This window comes from Wyeomyia smithii, chromosome 3 (assembly GCF_029784165.1).
Source record: "Wyeomyia smithii strain HCP4-BCI-WySm-NY-G18 chromosome 3, ASM2978416v1, whole genome shotgun sequence".
Classification (NCBI taxonomy): Eukaryota; Metazoa; Arthropoda; class Insecta; order Diptera; family Culicidae; genus Wyeomyia; species Wyeomyia smithii.
This window is the reverse complement of record NC_073696.1, coordinates 222,577,217-222,594,904: the sequence shown is the minus strand read 5'-3', so window position 1 is coordinate 222,594,904 and position 17,688 is coordinate 222,577,217. Positions and strand designations below refer to the sequence as shown.

Sequence of the window (17,688 nt, the reverse complement as noted above, 5' to 3'; positions counted from 1 at the left end):
TGCATTAAACAGGATCAAGCTAAATGTATATATTCTTAGTAGATATCGAAAGATTGACGTTCACGCAATAATTTGCTTCAAAACCAACCAAATGATCGTCACCGTTCCTTTGGTGAAGCGAAAGTAAAAAACAAAATGGTAAATCAAAATGAAACGTCACAACTAATCCGCAAACTTTCCGGAGCCGGCTATTTTCGGGGTAGTATTTTTTCCATCAATCACTAGTCGCGTCATGCCACGGTACAGTACACAAACCAAACTTACAAAACTATATATCACGTAACAAAAGTCAGAGAGATAAATTTTCCGAAAATTTAAAACGGTGGAAATCGAACGAACGAATTTTTACAGCGACTGACGGATATTTTTCTGCGAATAATAAAAAAACAAAGCATGATAGTGAAATATTTCCTTGTCATGGTAACAATGACGTTTGGTTGATTTTTCTTACTTGCATGCAAAAGCGGTGCAATATAGGGGAACTGCTCCATTATTCATTTCAGCCCATATATTTATCTCATTGGGAAAAAAACGCATATTTTCTTCTCAAACCAATCTTTTAATCCATGGAATGGATTCTTCTTAGTTCACTTTAGATTTCTCATAAAATAGAATACTCAAAAACTCACTCTAAAGCGCTAAATTTTATATTATAGTCGGGCATCTGCACTCGAAAACTAATTCAATTCAATCACCTACCTCAGAAAACAAAATCCGCGCATTGTTCTGTACGGCTACAACGGGACTCGTTCAGCAGCCAACCAAAGTTTTTTTCATTACTAGCGAACCATTTTTTTTATTTTAATCACTAAACAAAAACACTCACTACACTAGGAATACTTTAATCTTTGAAATGTTCACCTCAAATTTCCATAAACAAGCTTGAATTAGTAGAAATATATAAGATGAATTTCTTCAATTCCTAAATTTCAACTGTATGTATTTTCATCTCTTTTCACTGCTTTGAAGAAAATCAAAAGTTGCCAAATCAGTTTCTGTTAATACGAAAATATTATACTGAAAATGTGGAATTATTCCGACATAATTGATATAAATTTACTGCACTGTAGTGGTTACTTCGGTTACCTGTTTTGCACGTAAACAACTGCAGCTGATATCTAGGTAACCTACTACGACGGGCTGTGGCTACGTTCATTCATGATAATGTGATTCATTTATGTTTAACAGTGTATGGGGGCATCGTGAGATCTGCCCATAATTCAAAAATTGGCTAATATGCCATAGGCATCAAATCGAAAAAAAACGCATTTGATAGTTTTTTGTCGGTACATCATATTTTGACTGTTCATGACAACTTTTTTATTGAGTATATCACCATTCATATATGCTGGAACCTTGCCGTTGAGTTGACACAGAGAAATCTGTAGAAAAATTTCATCCGCCACGTATTTCTAACACAGTAGCCGTTTTTTCAATTATGATCGAAAGGTCAATTGACAAAACGGTGTGCAATTTGGCTAATATCCATTCTATGTGAATTATATCGTACTCGTTGGTGATGAAAATGGTTTTGAATTTAATAAAACAACACGGAAACACAAGTGAGGATGAAAAGGGCGACGAGAAAATTGTTACGTGCAGCAATATAATAATATAACAAAAATATTATTATTCATGGTAATCTCACAATCCACTTTCCTATTTTTTCTCATCAAATCCAAAATAAAATCTGAATCTTCCCTTTATTAATATTACTCCTAATCAAAGAGCTAAATATCATTTTTCAAATGTAAAGATTTATGACAGAAGGGAACATTCACACGTTTTGATCATTTAGGAGTGTTAACTAATCAGAACTGATTCTAGATAACGATTCAAAACTACGAGCGAGATCCTGTGATACTATAGTTCTCGATAACGAGCTTTACAGTCCACAGGCAAACCCAAGCTTTTCAGTTTTTTCTCCCAACCCTAGTTCAAAATCGTGAAAACAGATAAATATCAAAAATCAGAATAACAGCATATATGCTGTTTCATACCAAAAAGCAACTATCTAAGCCGATATGCTTTTTGTTTCAAATTCAGGGGTTTCATCCTTATTTACTCAATATCCAGATTTTCTATGTCAGTCTACGTGCGCGTGGCTCAAACATGTGTACCGACTCTTTTTTAAACTCTACTATTAAATATCATACAACTAATACAAACAAAAATCCATCATCATCAGTGAACATAATAACTTAGTTTACCCAATAAATTAAAAAAAAAAATACATAAATTTTACAATCTTCGTCATTAATTTACAAAAAAATCTTTATAATCTGTCTACAAAACAGACTTCATGTATGAAATACAAAGCCTTTTAAGCTCCGCCATTATTGCTGCTCGTTTTACCTGTCTTGGCATTGAATTGAAAAAATTTATTCCTTTGTACAACAGAGAGTTCTGTGATCTTCCAAAAAGAAAATTTGGTGTTCTAGCATCATCCGCGTTTCTAGTGTTGTACCTATGAAAATCACTTCCCCTATCAATTCGATTACACAAATATCGAGGCAACATATTATTAAAAATTTTGTATAGAAACACCATTGTCAACAAATATACTCTTTGCTTCACAGAAAGCCATTGCAATGCGTCCAGCATAAATTTCGAGGAGGTGTATCTATTACATCTCAATATTATTCGCATAACTTTATTTTGTAAGCGCTGCAGTCTCAATATTTGTGTATTGTTTGCAAGAAATAATATGGATGAGCAAAATTCTATATGTGGTGAAATGATTGACTTATAAGGACTTATTTTAGGCGTCGTACACAAATTACGTAACGCAAAAAATCTAGATTTCAGACCCCCTCCCCCCCTATGTAACGATAAGTTACGTTCGATATGACTCCCCCCCCCATCAAATTACGTAACGCTGAACAACCTGACCTCCCTCAAAATTTTCAATTTCGAGCCAAAATCGTAGTTACGTAACTGTCCCTACTACCCCCCCTCCCCCCTATGTAACAATAAGTAACGCAGACTCAACCCCCTCCGCCCTCCCCCTTCATGCGTTACGTAATTTGTGTACGACGCCTTACTACTAACAGTCAATTCATTTTTCAAACGGCACAGAATACCGTATTTTTTTGCCATTTTCTTCTAATTTGTCATCAATAATCACTCCAAGATACTTTATTTCGTTTACGCGATCAATCGTCTCACCATCAATTGCATAATTTACGTCTGGTCTGGAGTTGGCAGAAGAAATGATTAAGTACTTTGTTTTACTAATATTGAATTTAAGCTGTTTAAATTTCAACCAATTCGCCAGATAATGTAAATCTTGATTTAAAAGTGCCACAACGTCAATAGGATTCTTAGCCGCAATGAACAGAACAGTATCACCAGCAAGTAAATTGATATCGCAAAACCGTAAAACTCGCTTCATGTCATTAATATAAATAATGAACAAAATCCCTAAAACACTTCCTTGCGGTACACCAAGTGTATTAGCAATGGAATCCGATTCAGAATCATTAAAACGAGTCTTCTGAGCTCTAGCACACAAATAGCTCTCAAACTATTTCTGGTTAGCTGTCCCTACGATACCAAAGCGCTCCAATGTTTGTAACAATAAGGGCCTAGAAATTGTTTCAACAGCGCGTTTTAGATCCAAAAACACCGCAAAAATAGTTTCTTTAGCCTCGATTTTTTCTTTCCATTTTGCTAACACCAGATTCAAAGCAGACTCACGAGAGTGACTCTCTCGATAACCTGATTGCTCTTCGTGAATATCGGCTCAATGAGATGAATAATTGAGCGGTTCCCCTATCAACTTGGTAGCGATACTTAGCACATTGAAAAACAAGTAATACTTCGATGTTTCCTTGGAAACTGCGTAAATTCCTAAACGCAAAACGCGCTGTTTTATTTCCAATAAATAACTTCTAACATTATTGTTTATGAAAAATTCTAAAGATTATTTGAACGTTTGAAGTGTGTTAAGCAAAAGCATTAAAAAATGATCACAATTACTAGCTCTAAAATCTTCTAAACGTTGTTTTTGCAAGTTCCCACATAAATTTTTTCTTCCAAAAGCAAAAAACAGTCCATTCAAAAGTGAATCTATTGTTTGTATTATAAATAACTACAGGAATACCTCGATTTTACGCACATTCTCGTTGTTGAAATGTGCATAAAATCGAATTGTGCGTAAAATCGAAGCAAGATTTTCAAAATTTTTAATAACCCAAAAATAATTTCCGTAATCGGAAAATTGCAAATGAACATGTAATGGAACATCCAATTACTACGTAACGTCCAAAGAGGGGGTTGGAAAGTTTGACAATCCATATAAAAAAAATTTAACCCTCTAGTGCCCAATGCCGCCATTTGGCGGGCTTTAGTCGAAGTTCCGAGAAGCTTTAATAAATACTTAAAAAGTGTTTATAATGGTTTATAATGATTTTATCGAAGTCCGTTTAGAAATTAATTTGGGCACTAGAGGATTAAGATCGGATAAATAGTTACCTACCGGGAAGGGGAGTCGAAGAAGATAATCATTTGCGTTACGTAATTGATAGACGCTCCCTACTGGGCCGTTTATTGGAAGAAACTCACTCAGAATATCTGAAAAAAAATTAATTGAAACAATGAATATGGGTACGTGTGTATATGTGTCTGTGTGAGTATGTAGGCCACACATTTTTACCCATACTAACGCCGACTTTCATTGAAAAACGTTCATTTATCTTGCTCGAAAATTAATTCATGGATTGACTAGGCCAAGAGCCGTTTTCAGAGCCAACACGGTTTGTTTTATCGATAACCATCTTCAGCAAAGTTGTAGATATTAATTTTGCCCTTTAAAAAAAAATAAACACTGTAAAAAAAATCCTAAACTCCAATATTTTTAAATTAATATCTCCAAGGTTGGTTAACTATGATTGTTTCACTAGCAAAATGGAGTTCTCGTAGAAAAAAAAACAGTTTTCAAAGAGTATGTTTTAAAAGATATTTATTCTATGTTATTATCATATGCTCGTGTTGTTTTTTATTTTTTTTGTGTATATTTTTTGGTGTGATCTTATTATGAAAATTACTGGTGTAAATTTTGCCATATACCAGTCAAAGAAACCGTTTTGGCTTCAAAATTGTTTACTCTTCATGGAAAATCTAAATTTTCTGTTTCTTACTTGTTTTTCATTTCTCCATGATCAAAAACCATAAATGTTAAGCTGGGTTTTGGTAGTTGTTATAAATAAAATATATAATGGAGCTTTTTGATATAATTAATTTTGTTAATTTTTTGTTCACGGTGTGTACCGTTTTCGGAAAAATAATATTAATATCTATAACTTTACCGAAGACACTTTATCGACCGAATAAACCGATCTGGCTTTAAAAATGTTTGTAATCATCAAACGAATTAACCATTAACTAGTATGTGAAAATGATTAATTTATTCGATGATTACAAATATTTTCAAAGTGATTCGGAAAACTAGTAGCACAAACCTATACTTCAGCCAATGACAGTAGAGAAAAAGTATCAAAATCGGGACGTTTTTTATTGAAATACTCTTAGTTTTTGAACGACTCCAAATCAAACAAGTTTTCATTAGGGACTATCCATAAAAAGTAAGGTTTTTTACACGGGTTGCATTTCTCCATAACTCAAAGACAGCACACGATATCAACCTCATTCCAATCACGTTTTACGTTTTAGGACACAAGTGATCATATATTAGTTTTTTTATAAATTCACAATTTTTGGTGTAAACACTGAAAATTTATAATATTGTATTTTGGCCTTCAGAATGACCACTATCAACTCAATTTAGTCTTTTTCACGCGGTCCCATACCCATTTGGAACGTATTCCCAGCGTAACAAAACTGACATATTTGTGGACATATGTTGGGTGATTTCAGACCTCCGTGGATGATCTTTCATATGAATTCTCGACAAATTACATGGACCGTGGACATCTTTCTACCTCTCCCCTAAGTTTCCACGTGATATATGGACAGTCCCTTATTTGTGAACGATACCTAATTCATATAATCTTGCAATATGCACAATTCAAACAAAAAACATAATTAAAAATGTATTTGAAAAAAGTGTGCATAAAATCGAGGTAAAATATATGTAAAAATCGAGGCTGCGTATAATCGAGGGTGTGTATAATCGAGGTATGCCAATATAACTATTTTCATAGGAGGCACCAAAAGCATAAATCAAAAAATCAACTGCATATAAAAAACGACGAGAATCTCAAGCAACTATCGAATATATATTTCAATATTCGAAAAACAATAAATCAGCTAAGAAATTGAAATTTTTATAGAAACTAAAAACAGTGAAAGATGGAAGCTCTCCTGCATAATTTATTCAAACCTCATCTTCTCAGTTTGTAGTCACACACGAGACCTAAATCATCCCAAATGATTTGTACATACGCAAAAATTTAAACGTGTTTTTTTTTATTTGAATAAAACTATGCACTTAGGCTTAGCAAACTGAGTAATCTTCACAGATTGAGACATTTTGTAGACTTGAGTGAAACTTTCTAAAAGGACGTAAGCATTTTGCAATAGGTTTTCTTCAAAGCATTGCAACTCAGAAACCGTTAATTGCATAGAAAAACCTGTCCGAAAATGAGTTGTAGGAAACCAACGACCACTTGTAAAAAATGAACATCTGGAAAAAAAAATTCTTGACCAGAAAAAAAATAAAATTAACACTACATTTTAAGCTAAGAAGAGAGTTGATTTTTTGAAATTTTTGTCTTCACACAGACTTGAAGTTATAACGCAGCTTTTATTAAAAATAAAAATAAAAAAAAAGAGAATTGAAAAATCATTCATTTTGCCCTTTTCTGAGTTTTATTTATTTATTATTTTGACTTGCTCTTAGCAACTTTTTGTATTACGTGCTTTTAGAAGAATATTCTCATTACTCATTAGACAATTTTCATTCAGCCAACAAGTGATTATTTTTCGTTATGTCAGAAATTTTCCTCCATGGTCAAGAACATAATACATCATCAGAAATATTTTTATCATACCACCTTCCCCTTGGCAACGTACGTCTACGATAATGCCCTTTTCTTAGAGATAACCCGAAGCACCAGCCACCGCAAAGCGCTGGTAACGCTTGATGAGAGAGTAAGGAAACACTACGTGTTTGTGTTATTTTCAGGGTTGTTCATAATTCTCGCTCAATTTATTTACGTCAAATTATCGCTTCGCCATCGAAACAAACTTGTCAAATTTGACGAAGTTTTCTAAATCCATTAAAAGTTGCCAGCGAAGGTTAATTATACAAGCGACCACCCTACTTGTGTGCGTTTTATTTACACGCCGAGCGCGGATCAAATTTATGGCGTCAAGTTTGGCTTCTGTTTTTTACGCTGCGGTTTTTTTGCCATAGCAGCAAGATTAATTTCGCCACATAACTCGTTGCCGCGCAAATGAAAGCAATGAATTCCCAGCACTGCGCTCGGTTTGATTAATTTGATAACTTTTCCTAATGGAAATCTGATGCGATTCACTGTGGGGTTGGGGGGACTGCGTTGCCCCCGCCGTTGTTGCTGAGAAATGAGTGGGAAAAGCTGCGATTTTATCAGGGAGGTGCGCAAACAACACATAGATTAGATCCATGCTCTGTCGCTGGAGTGAAAAGTGACAAACAGCTAGCACTAATTGCCTTCTGTTTTCGGGTTCGGTGAACGACAAACAACGAACCGGCGAGTGGCGTTCTTCCGGTTTGTGTATTGATGAAATATTCATGTAGCACTATGGAAATAAACTACGAATCTGCTGTTTTCGTATTTGCATCCTCAATCCATATGTTACAGCTCTCTGTTGAGTTACTTAATAATGTTTTAGGTTCCTGGTCGGTACCGATGTTTTTCCTTTCCTTCATGAGAAGACAACGAAAAGCACAAACAAAACTCTATTATGTATCATTTCGAGCCGTGGTACATAAGTTTCTGACGCTTGTTGCCTGGAACAGAATAAACCTAACGATGCACAGTAAAATAAAGAATCATTTGCCGTTATGCCAGTGGCATAAAAGCCAGATAGAGAAACGATGTACCTACTATAACTCTGATCGTCTACCACGTGGCTTTCTCTCATGGCAGAAAATCCTTCGGGCAAAGAAAAAATCCATCCTCAGTGGTCTCAACAGCAAATCCCACACGAGTTATGGGACTGGCGACTGCTTGTCGCATAACTGCTGCGGACCGAGTTCCCGAGTACTTTGAAACTTGAGTTTAATGGTGCTTGCACTTCAATTGCATAATCAAAACTTGACGAATCGCTTTCGATGAGCACGATTTCAGTGTCTCTTACCACTCATACAATGAGTCACCCTATCGCTTGTGTAATACGGTTCCGTTCGTCAAACACGCATCGAAAGCCACCAGCACACGCCTTCAAAAGCTGGAAAAGAAAACTTTCACCCGTCAGCTTGACTTGGCCCCTTCCCGGGAGCTATCCCTTGGGTCATACTTATCCCAATCACATCCTTATATACGTTAAATATACAATGGCAAGCTGTGACGGGCTTGGAGAGGAAGTGACTTTTGTCCATAAAAGCGAATGGAAGAATTGACTTCTATTCATATGATCGGCTTTTTTTTTTTGACCAGCATCGTAACAACAAACCGGCTAGCTTATGTCACGGTCGACAGGGGAGTCGGAATATGTTGTCATAGAAGACCTAAATCAAGCAAAAAAAATGCAGTCAGATGACCAGAAATACGATGATAGCCTGTATATAAATAAAATACGAAAAAATCGACCGACGACGGGACTACGTTCGTTAGGGAGGAACCCAACCAACAGGACCAGGTACAGTGAGCCACGACGAGTTGTTTGAACATGGATGCTGCTGACTTTACGTGCCTTCCGGGGTGAGTAATCCTTGCGTAGTGGAGATTACTGTAGTAAAACAAAAAAAAAACACTGACCAGCTGTGGGAATTCAGACGAGTGTTTATGTGCGATAGCAGTGTTTGCTGCCATTTTGTAGCAATACCAATAAGCCGACACTTTGAATGTTTTTCGCTGGATATGAAATGGAACAGACCGGCGTCGATGAAAGGAGTTTCTGAAGCTGACACCAATACTTTGAACTTATTACTGGGATTATAATCTTGATAGGAACGGAGAAATAAAAATATAGAAAATGTGCATCCTTTGGAGAGCCGAGAGTGCTTCTGTTTTCTAGCAAATGTTCATGTGGGAGAAAATATAAAACTAGACTGTTTAATCTATTCTCCTCAGTTCCAGTTATTTATTGTTTTGATTAATCGAACATTTCTAATTTGAATAAAACTAAACTTAAACAACTGAGTAATTTTCACCTTTTTGGGTCAAGTGTTATTTTTTCGTAGGGCGCATGTATTTTTTTGTTTAATTTAAAGCATTTTAGCTCAGTGACTTTCGATTGTACAGAAACAAATAAACAAACTAATAATATTTGTAAATCCTGCGTTGGAAAAAAAACAATTGTTTTTTAGCCAATAAAGCTGACTCGCATTACAGCAGTCTGATTTATGTCATCAATGTATTTCTAGCAATGTGTTTGAGTGTACACTCGATTGCAATTAATCAATTTGATGATCGGAAGCGATGAATTTAGGTAAAAATTCTTTTTCAACTTTCTTTAACGCTAAAATAACGATACAGATTTGGTATCTGTATTCAATTATTTGAAAATAATGTAGCGACCCTAAAGAGATTCAAGCTGTTAACAAGAGCAGATTCACAGCCCCTGGATATCATCCCGATTCCGAAAAAACTCATATTAGGTTGTACTCGACCATTTTAGGATAGTTTACAGAAACCGGAAGTCACCTTCTTGAACTTCGAAATGGCATCTGAAGTCGATTTCTGATCTCTGTTTATGTTCAAAACAAGGTTCTACATTTTTCAATGGCACAGTAAAAAGCCAAGCCTTGGTGCTACATTCCGATTCGGAACTTCACCTTCTGTTTGTCATACACAGACTTCGCAGCCAACTGTTTGAGTGTACAGGACAATTGCGGGCCTAGCGCTACGATCCTACTGACACTAGCAGTCTCTCCCGAGCCGAGACTCGGCTTGTTAGGCCAGCAGCGTACCTCGAGACCATATGGGAGATTAAATGGCACAATAGTAAGCTTAATTAAATCTCAATTTTCCGCGTTTTGTTAGACGTGTAGCTAATTTTCGAATCCTTTGCTGCAAAAATGACGAAAACCCGACCGATTTCCTCTATTTTTGCAAAAATCGATTGTCGAAAAATCGATTCTAGTTTACGGAAATAAACCCCTCAACTATTTCGTAAGCTGCGATGCCAGCTAATTCAATAGAAACTGAGGTAAGGGATGCTTCACCATTTATTCTAGAGAGGTAGAAAGCTTTAGTTTGCTCTCAGAACTAAACTAAATCAGTTATTTGAAAAGCAGTGCTTGTGTTTTAAAGCTCAACTATCAGGGAATTTTTGAAAGTCCTTAAGAGTTAGATCAATTCGATTCGGCACAATACATAAATATGGCACACAAAATTTTCTATAAGAATGATGTATGAGATATGCGTTTACTTTTTTTATATCACATTGAAAAGTAATAGCGTAGCGTGACGTTCCAACGCATGACAAATTGAAGTGTCGGGCCTTTCCTTCAAAAACTCAGCTCTGTAAAATTTTTCATAACGATTTCTTCTTCCGTAGGGTAGAACTGCTTAATATAGACCACTTCCTTTAGTGGATTACCTGAACTTCTTACACAAAATGACACATTATAAATATACTTCTTATGATTTGTGCTTTGACAACTTCCATAATGTTCTTCATTAGACAGACGTTGCAACAGACGTTTACTATAATATTCTTCATTAGAGCTGTAAAAAATGTCTCGTAATAACAGCCACCTGGTTTGCCATGGTCTGTTAACGTTTTCATAGGAAAGGGCTTTACCAAAAACTGTACTGGCATCACACTTTCCGAGCGAAACTAATCAGGTTTTCGATGAACGGGTAGGATAATAGTGTCTTTAAAAGATAAGCAATATATTTTACTAGAAAAAACATTTAAAATATTGAAAAAATAGTGGCCCAAATAAGGGTGGAAATAATATTGTTTTCTTTATTCCGACATGCTTTATTTCGAACAAGTTCTATCATCGATATAACGCCGCGAATCATAGTTACCATAGTAACCATAAATTTGTTATGATCGTGTTATTGTACAAAATTGCTGCTAAAATGGGAAAAACGCCGAAAATTGGTAAAAAATATAATGAAGCAGCTGTTACTGAGTGTCTTCAAGCAATAAAAAGTGGTGTTTCGACTAGGAAAGCTTGCAGGCGCTACAATGTTCCACGATCCACCGTAGTGTTCCGTGCAAGCAGCAAGTGGCCAGGAAAACCACGAAGAGGTGAACCAACTGCAGTGACTGCCGCGGAAGAGGATTCAATTGTTCGTTGGATTATTCGGATGGCACGTAAAGGATTCCCTATTACGAAGTCTACAATAATCATCTCAGAAAATCCTCGTCATTCGGACTGCAAGATGAAAGGCGGTATGTTGATAAACTTTTATGTTATTAAATGCTATTGCAATATTCCTTGCGACATTTTTCTTACTAACGTGAGTCCCGTAATAGGACTTCATTCACCTCACTCTGTTTTCACCGTGAAGTGACTCCCGTAATGGTACTGTGGATTCATGAACCGCCATCCAATACTCTCAGTGCGAAAGCCAGAGTTAGTTTCATCAGCGGCAGCTACGGTTGAAGAGATATATTATTTAGACCTGGCCCAAATTAGGAAACTGTTGTGGTGTAAATAAGGAAACGGTGACTCATTAAAGGAAACTGAAGCGATGATTTATTCCTTTTATTATAAGAAAACAGAGGCATTATCTTGTTGTTTTTCATGCAGAAAAAATTATAAACATGTTATTTCATGTTTACAAATATTGAAATACTTAATTCAGTTTAGATATTTACACTTTTTCTTGCAAAATTTGCAGCTACGCTACTAAGTGGTCCATCAAAGGCAGTTATACCCTAATTTGATAACAAACCATAGCAGTTCTTTTTGCCGCGTCAAAATCTTTAATTGAAAAGTTTTTGTTTTTCGTAACGTTGGAACGCTTTTTTTTTTCACGAAAATATAAATTAGTCGATATCCATTATAATGGATCCATTATTATTAGGAAAACTGAAAGATTATAACAATTTAAACATGCCTGTTAATTTTGGTGGTGATAGCCATTTCGAAAACGCTTCAAAAGTTCCCACCCACTCCAACGCAAACGTTAACCGTGCGGCTCCTGTTACTCTTGAATCGGTGGAGACGCTAGATTAACCATTCGACCGCGTTCTAGGGAACAAGTTTAAGAAGAAATTTGGATCTAGAGCTCGATAGTAATATTCTAGAAAAAAAAACTTTTCTCCAGAACAGTGTAAACAAATTAGGGTGACTTAAATTTTCGATGAAATCCAGTATTTAGTTTTTTCATCTTTGCAGATAGACATTAACAATGTTCTACAATGTTGTTGCCCGGTCGATTTTGCGTTACTTTGTAGAAGATAGTTTTTTTTCTATCTTACTAAATAACCTATTTACTAAATTTTTTAAATCACAAGAAAAAAACTACAGGTGCGGTCCCAAACATTTGCCTAGAAAAAAATGAAAGATTACAGCTATTTAACCTTTCCTGTGAATTTTGGTGCCTATCCAGCTCTTTACGCGCCATAATGGAGGACACTATGATGCAAAGTTCGTAATAAATTACCCACCCTTTTGACAACTCTGCTTACGTCAGTTTGAAGTCTTCATATATATTTTCAAAAGAAAAATATATCTGGCAACATTTGTGTTGCCAATTTATCAGAAATCCCTAATCTGACGTTAGCAGAGAGGTTCGCATATTACGAACATGCATTAACGCGACCGCCATTATGGTGCGTAAAAAGCTGGATAACCATTTCAAAGACACGTCAAAAGCTCCCACCCACTCCAACGCGAACGTTAACCGTGCGCCTCCTTCCACTGTTGAATCGATGAAGACGCCAAACAGCCATTGCACAGTGTTCTAGGGAACGAGCTTAGGGAGAAATTTGGATCTAGAGCTCGATAGCAATATTCTAAAGAAAAACTGTCTTCTACAAAGTTGTTACATATGAGGAGGCGGTTATTTTTATGTTATTACAAATCGGGGTTAAATAGCTATAATCTTTCATTTTTTTTCCAGTTTGAGCTCTAGGGCCGTATCAGCACCTCCATTATATTGCACAATTTGGTAGAAGGAAATTTTTCTCTAGAATATTACTATCGAGCTCTAGATCTGAATTTCCTCCTGAACTCGTTCATTGGCATCTCCATTGATTCGACAGTGAAGGGAGCGGTTATTATTCGCGTTGGAGGAGATGAGAACTTTTGATATGTATTTTAAAAGGCTAGGAGCACCAAAATTCACAGGAATGGTTAAATAGTTATAATCTTTTATGTTTTCCAGTTTTAGCATTGAGGCTACGCCTTTAGTGTCCTTTTCGTGATTTGGTAAATTAGCTCTAAATCAGTCATGAATGTGAGACAAAAACTTTCTTCTACAAAGTTTCGCATACATGACGGAGTTACAACATTGTAGAACATTGTTTATCAGCAAAAACAAGAAAGGCGTCGTACACAAGTTATGTAACGCATTAGGTGGAGAGGGTGAACGGTTGAGTATGCGTTACTTGTTGTTACATAGGGAGAAGCGGAGTAGTTGAGACACTTACGTGACTATATTGTTTGCTCAAAATAAAAATTTGGAAGGGGGCAATTTGCTCAGCGTGACGTAATTTTAGCGGAGGGGGGGGGGGGCATATCTAACGCTACTTATTGTTACATTAGAAGTAGGAGGTCTGAAATATAGGTTTTAAGCATTACGTAATTTGTGTATTTGTAAAATTTGGGTTACTCAAATTCGTGATTACAAGGAAATGAGTGCTGTATTTTACCGCACAATTTTGAAGAAGTGGAGTATTACTACCGAGCTCTAGATCCGAATTTCCCTCTAAACTCGTTCCCTGGAACGCTGTCGAATGGTTAACCTAGCGTCTCCACCGATTCAACAGTGAAAGGAGGCGCACGGTTAACGTTCGCGTTGACTGATAATTGTCAATTGAAAATGACTTTGTCAGGCTCTGGTTAGGGGCAAGGGAAAAATGTACCGAGCGATGACATTTTTTTTATGACATCCGAGAGCGTCCCTCTATGACAGTGTTGGTATTGACAAAATAAAGACAGCCGAGAGATAAAATATATTGCAACTATAACGTTGCCGTCTAATTCCCCATACACGAATGTTTTTTTCTTTGCTATTCATCTTATCCTCATGTCGACGATAGCAGGAATGGTTACATATAACATTCGGTATGCGATACACACATCCTTCAGTGCACAGCCGCTCTATTGCCGAAATAAGAGAGAGAAAATGTCTCCGGTGGATTCGGGCTGTTACCGACACGCGCTGTTTGTGTAGTGCAGACACGACCGTCTGTATAAAAAACAGCTTCTTCTCTTTTCTACATTCGCAATCCCGAAGACACCCTTCAAATAATATCGAATCGAAACACGAGGTACATTTTTCGTTTCCTTTTGTAATGCTCTGTTGCCAATACGTTCTCAATGTAACTATCGGACTATTTTTGCCGTTCGCACATTTTTTTTGTGTTTTTTACCTTTTTGCAGTGTTACTTATCGAGAAACAACCTGCTCCGTGTTATAGTACCTTTGTAACTTAGTAACCTACTTTCTTCCTTATCAATTATGATACCTACTGCAAGCTATCACTCTAACAGCTTATAACGTGCTATAGCTTATGATATTATCGAAGCTTAAGACCAGTGGTTTTTAAGTCTGGAGGGGAGTTTTGTGTCGATGAGCCTGAGAATAAACCCATACTTAAAAATCCTTTTGCCAACGAATGGTTTGGTTCTACTAAGATTCGAGCCTATCACCACCCGCTTGTCAAAGCGAATTCTGGAATGTGTCAAGAAGTGTTAAATTATTACTGATTTTATTTAATCATGGCAATATTTTTTTGTACTTATTTAAGCACCAGAAATTTGACTGCTACGGTCAAATACTATCCGATCTAGGAAAAATATGCATATTACTGAGATGTCAATTTCAAAAATTGGTTCAAAAAGGTCTTATAAAATAAAGGCAAATATTTTATCATTACTGTGGACTACACGTTTAAACTAAAGCAAGCCAATTCAAGAACACTCCTTTTCAGGGTTATTAGTCATTAAAATAAACGGAGAGATAAAAAAATATCACTGAAATTCACCGCATCATACCATCAAATTGAATACCCCAATCGAGTGTATTCCTTAACCTTCTACAAGAAATACATTGACATAAGACAGGTTGTCGTTATTCTATGTTAACCTGGCGGTAGTGTCTCATGAACAATCGCTTCTTCTTTTCTCAGATTCTTCGTGATTCTCCAAAAACACCTACTTACCTCACTAGTTGCGGGTGTATGGGAAATATAGTAATTATCCTACGGTGCGGTTATTTTCTAGTTTTTCCAGAAAAATATTCAATTTACTACTGATATTCATACAAACAATATAGTTACGTAAGTCACGTATAACCAAAAAGTAACGATGTCACTGTTTCTTAACTATTTGTTTAACAAAACATTTGTCGAGAAATCATCGAATTTATCCTAGATAGAGCTGATAAACCGAAAAAAAATTTATTGCATTATCTTCGAATACAACATCTTGAGAACATTTTCACAAATTTTCATAAAGATCTGAACAATAGGAAGAAAGTTAGAGCGATTTGCAGCGCGCCTCGCCACGGCGGGATAAGCAAAACTTGAAACTTTATACGCGATTATCTCGGAACAGTGTTTTCCGAAAAATGACTTTGCCGTGATCCTGATTGCGGGAAAACTACTGAACCGATTTCCTTCATATTTTTTTTAAATTTTTGTTATAAAATTCGCCGGTTCTTTAATGATCGCTTTTTGAAACATACAGTTACATTTTGCCGCAAAAACAAAAATTTTTAATGCAATCTTTAGCGCTCAAAACGAGCATTTTTTGGGAAAAACGTTCCCGTTAGCACTGAAAACAACATACTCATAAAAGCACACTTCTAAACTAATGAAATAATATAAGTTTTTTTTTATTTCGGTTGACCCGCTAAGTCTCTATCAGGATCACCGCAAGTCTCTGCAAAAAAATAGCATTTCGGGGAAACGGCCATTACTCCTGTAATAATTGGTATATCTCAAAATCAAATGTATTTTTTTGTTGTTGATAAACTGTACTTTCAGAAAAATACCACTTTGATGCAATGAAAATGGTGCTATGCTCTTGAAAATAAATTCAAAGTTCCCTCATTTTTCTCGACCAAAAAGGTATATAACCCCCTAACCGTACGACATAACATGTTATAATTATTATTATCTAATTGACAATCTACAAGTCTAAATTTAATTCAAAATCAATATCATGCATCCAATCACGTGCACGCTTCTCATCACAAAAATGCACCAAATATTCAATCTTCCAACTGTTCCCGTGGAAGGGATGGACTCATTACTATGCATAAAAGCCGCACAGGCATGTGGCTCGCGTTCATTTTTAATCTGGCTTCTGAAACAAAAGTATCAGCAGTAGTTCTTAAATATCTTCCGAGAGATGGTGCATATGAGTGCTTCATTTCCATCATCTCTCGGAAGATATTTACTTTGTACATTGTATTGTATTGTATTGTATTGTATTGTATTGTATTGTAGTAATCATGATTGTTATTATTTTAAGATACTTTGACTATCATTGGGTCACCTGTTGTCTATTGTTGCTGAGTAAATAAATAATTGAATACAACTAAACAACTTTTCCAGGTTCCGTCATTCTCGCACCTACGTTTAAGATGTTGGTCGTTTTTTTCTCTAAGGCAATGAAAACGACCAGCTTCGTAATCCCAGGAGCGAGAATGACGGAACTCGAAAAGGTTGTACGGTTGCATGTGCTTCATATTCTGCATCATAAACGCAGAAGCGAGAATGACGTACTTTGAAAAAGAAGCCTAGTTGCATGTGCTTCATATGCATCATCTCTCGGAAGCTATTAAAGAACTTCTGCTGGTGCTTTTGCTTCAGAAGCTAGTTTAGAAATGAACGCGCGCTTCATGCCTGTATTGCTTTTATGCATGAAAAGAATCTTGAGACTATGTTTCTCCACTGACATGCGTGCGAAGTCTGTACGTGACTGCCGAAAGAAGGAATTAACTATTAAAGCGGTGATGGAATTGAAACCAATGACATTAGCAAGTATCAACTAAGGACGTGGTACTTTTAGTTTTCTACTATAAAATAATAGCTCCTCGTTGTTCTACGTCAATAATGCGGTTGTGTGTCAGATATAACCTTTCACTTTTTCCTGGAAGGATAAAATTATTACCGGAAACTATACCGAAGACATCTTATCAATGGAACAAACTATTGAGGCTTTATGAAACTTTTAACTTATTTTTTTTTTCATTTGCCAAAAATAAGCCTTTTGAGATAATTGAAATAACATTTTTTCCTTACGTTTTTTTTTTAATTTTACGGTGTTTTAGTAATCATTAATACAATTTTCACTAAAGCCCTTTACAGAAATTAGTTGTGATTCAGAAAAAAATACTAATAGCAAAAACGACATCTTCAGCACAAAAGAAAAAAGCCCCCT

The 17,688-nt window shown here is 35.9% G+C and overlaps 2 protein-coding genes across 10 annotated transcripts in view; one reads left to right on the top strand and one right to left on the bottom strand.

Moving 5' to 3' along the window:
- Positions 1 to 17,688, top strand: part of LOC129726695 (60S ribosomal protein L36) — a 548,226-nt gene that overhangs the window by 148,020 nt on the left and 382,518 nt on the right. The gene's annotated exons all lie outside the window — the stretch shown is intronic.
- Positions 1 to 17,688, bottom strand: part of LOC129726683 (uncharacterized) — a 446,412-nt gene that overhangs the window by 213,897 nt on the left and 214,827 nt on the right. The window contains exon 1 of one of the 9 annotated variants that reach the window (XM_055683654.1): positions 4,481 to 4,498. The exons of the other annotated variants lie outside the window; for them this stretch is intronic. The gene's annotated coding sequence lies outside the window, so the exon portion shown is untranslated. Of the gene's footprint in view, positions 1 to 4,480; positions 4,499 to 17,688 lie in introns of those variants that run through there. 9 annotated transcript variants of the gene reach the window in all.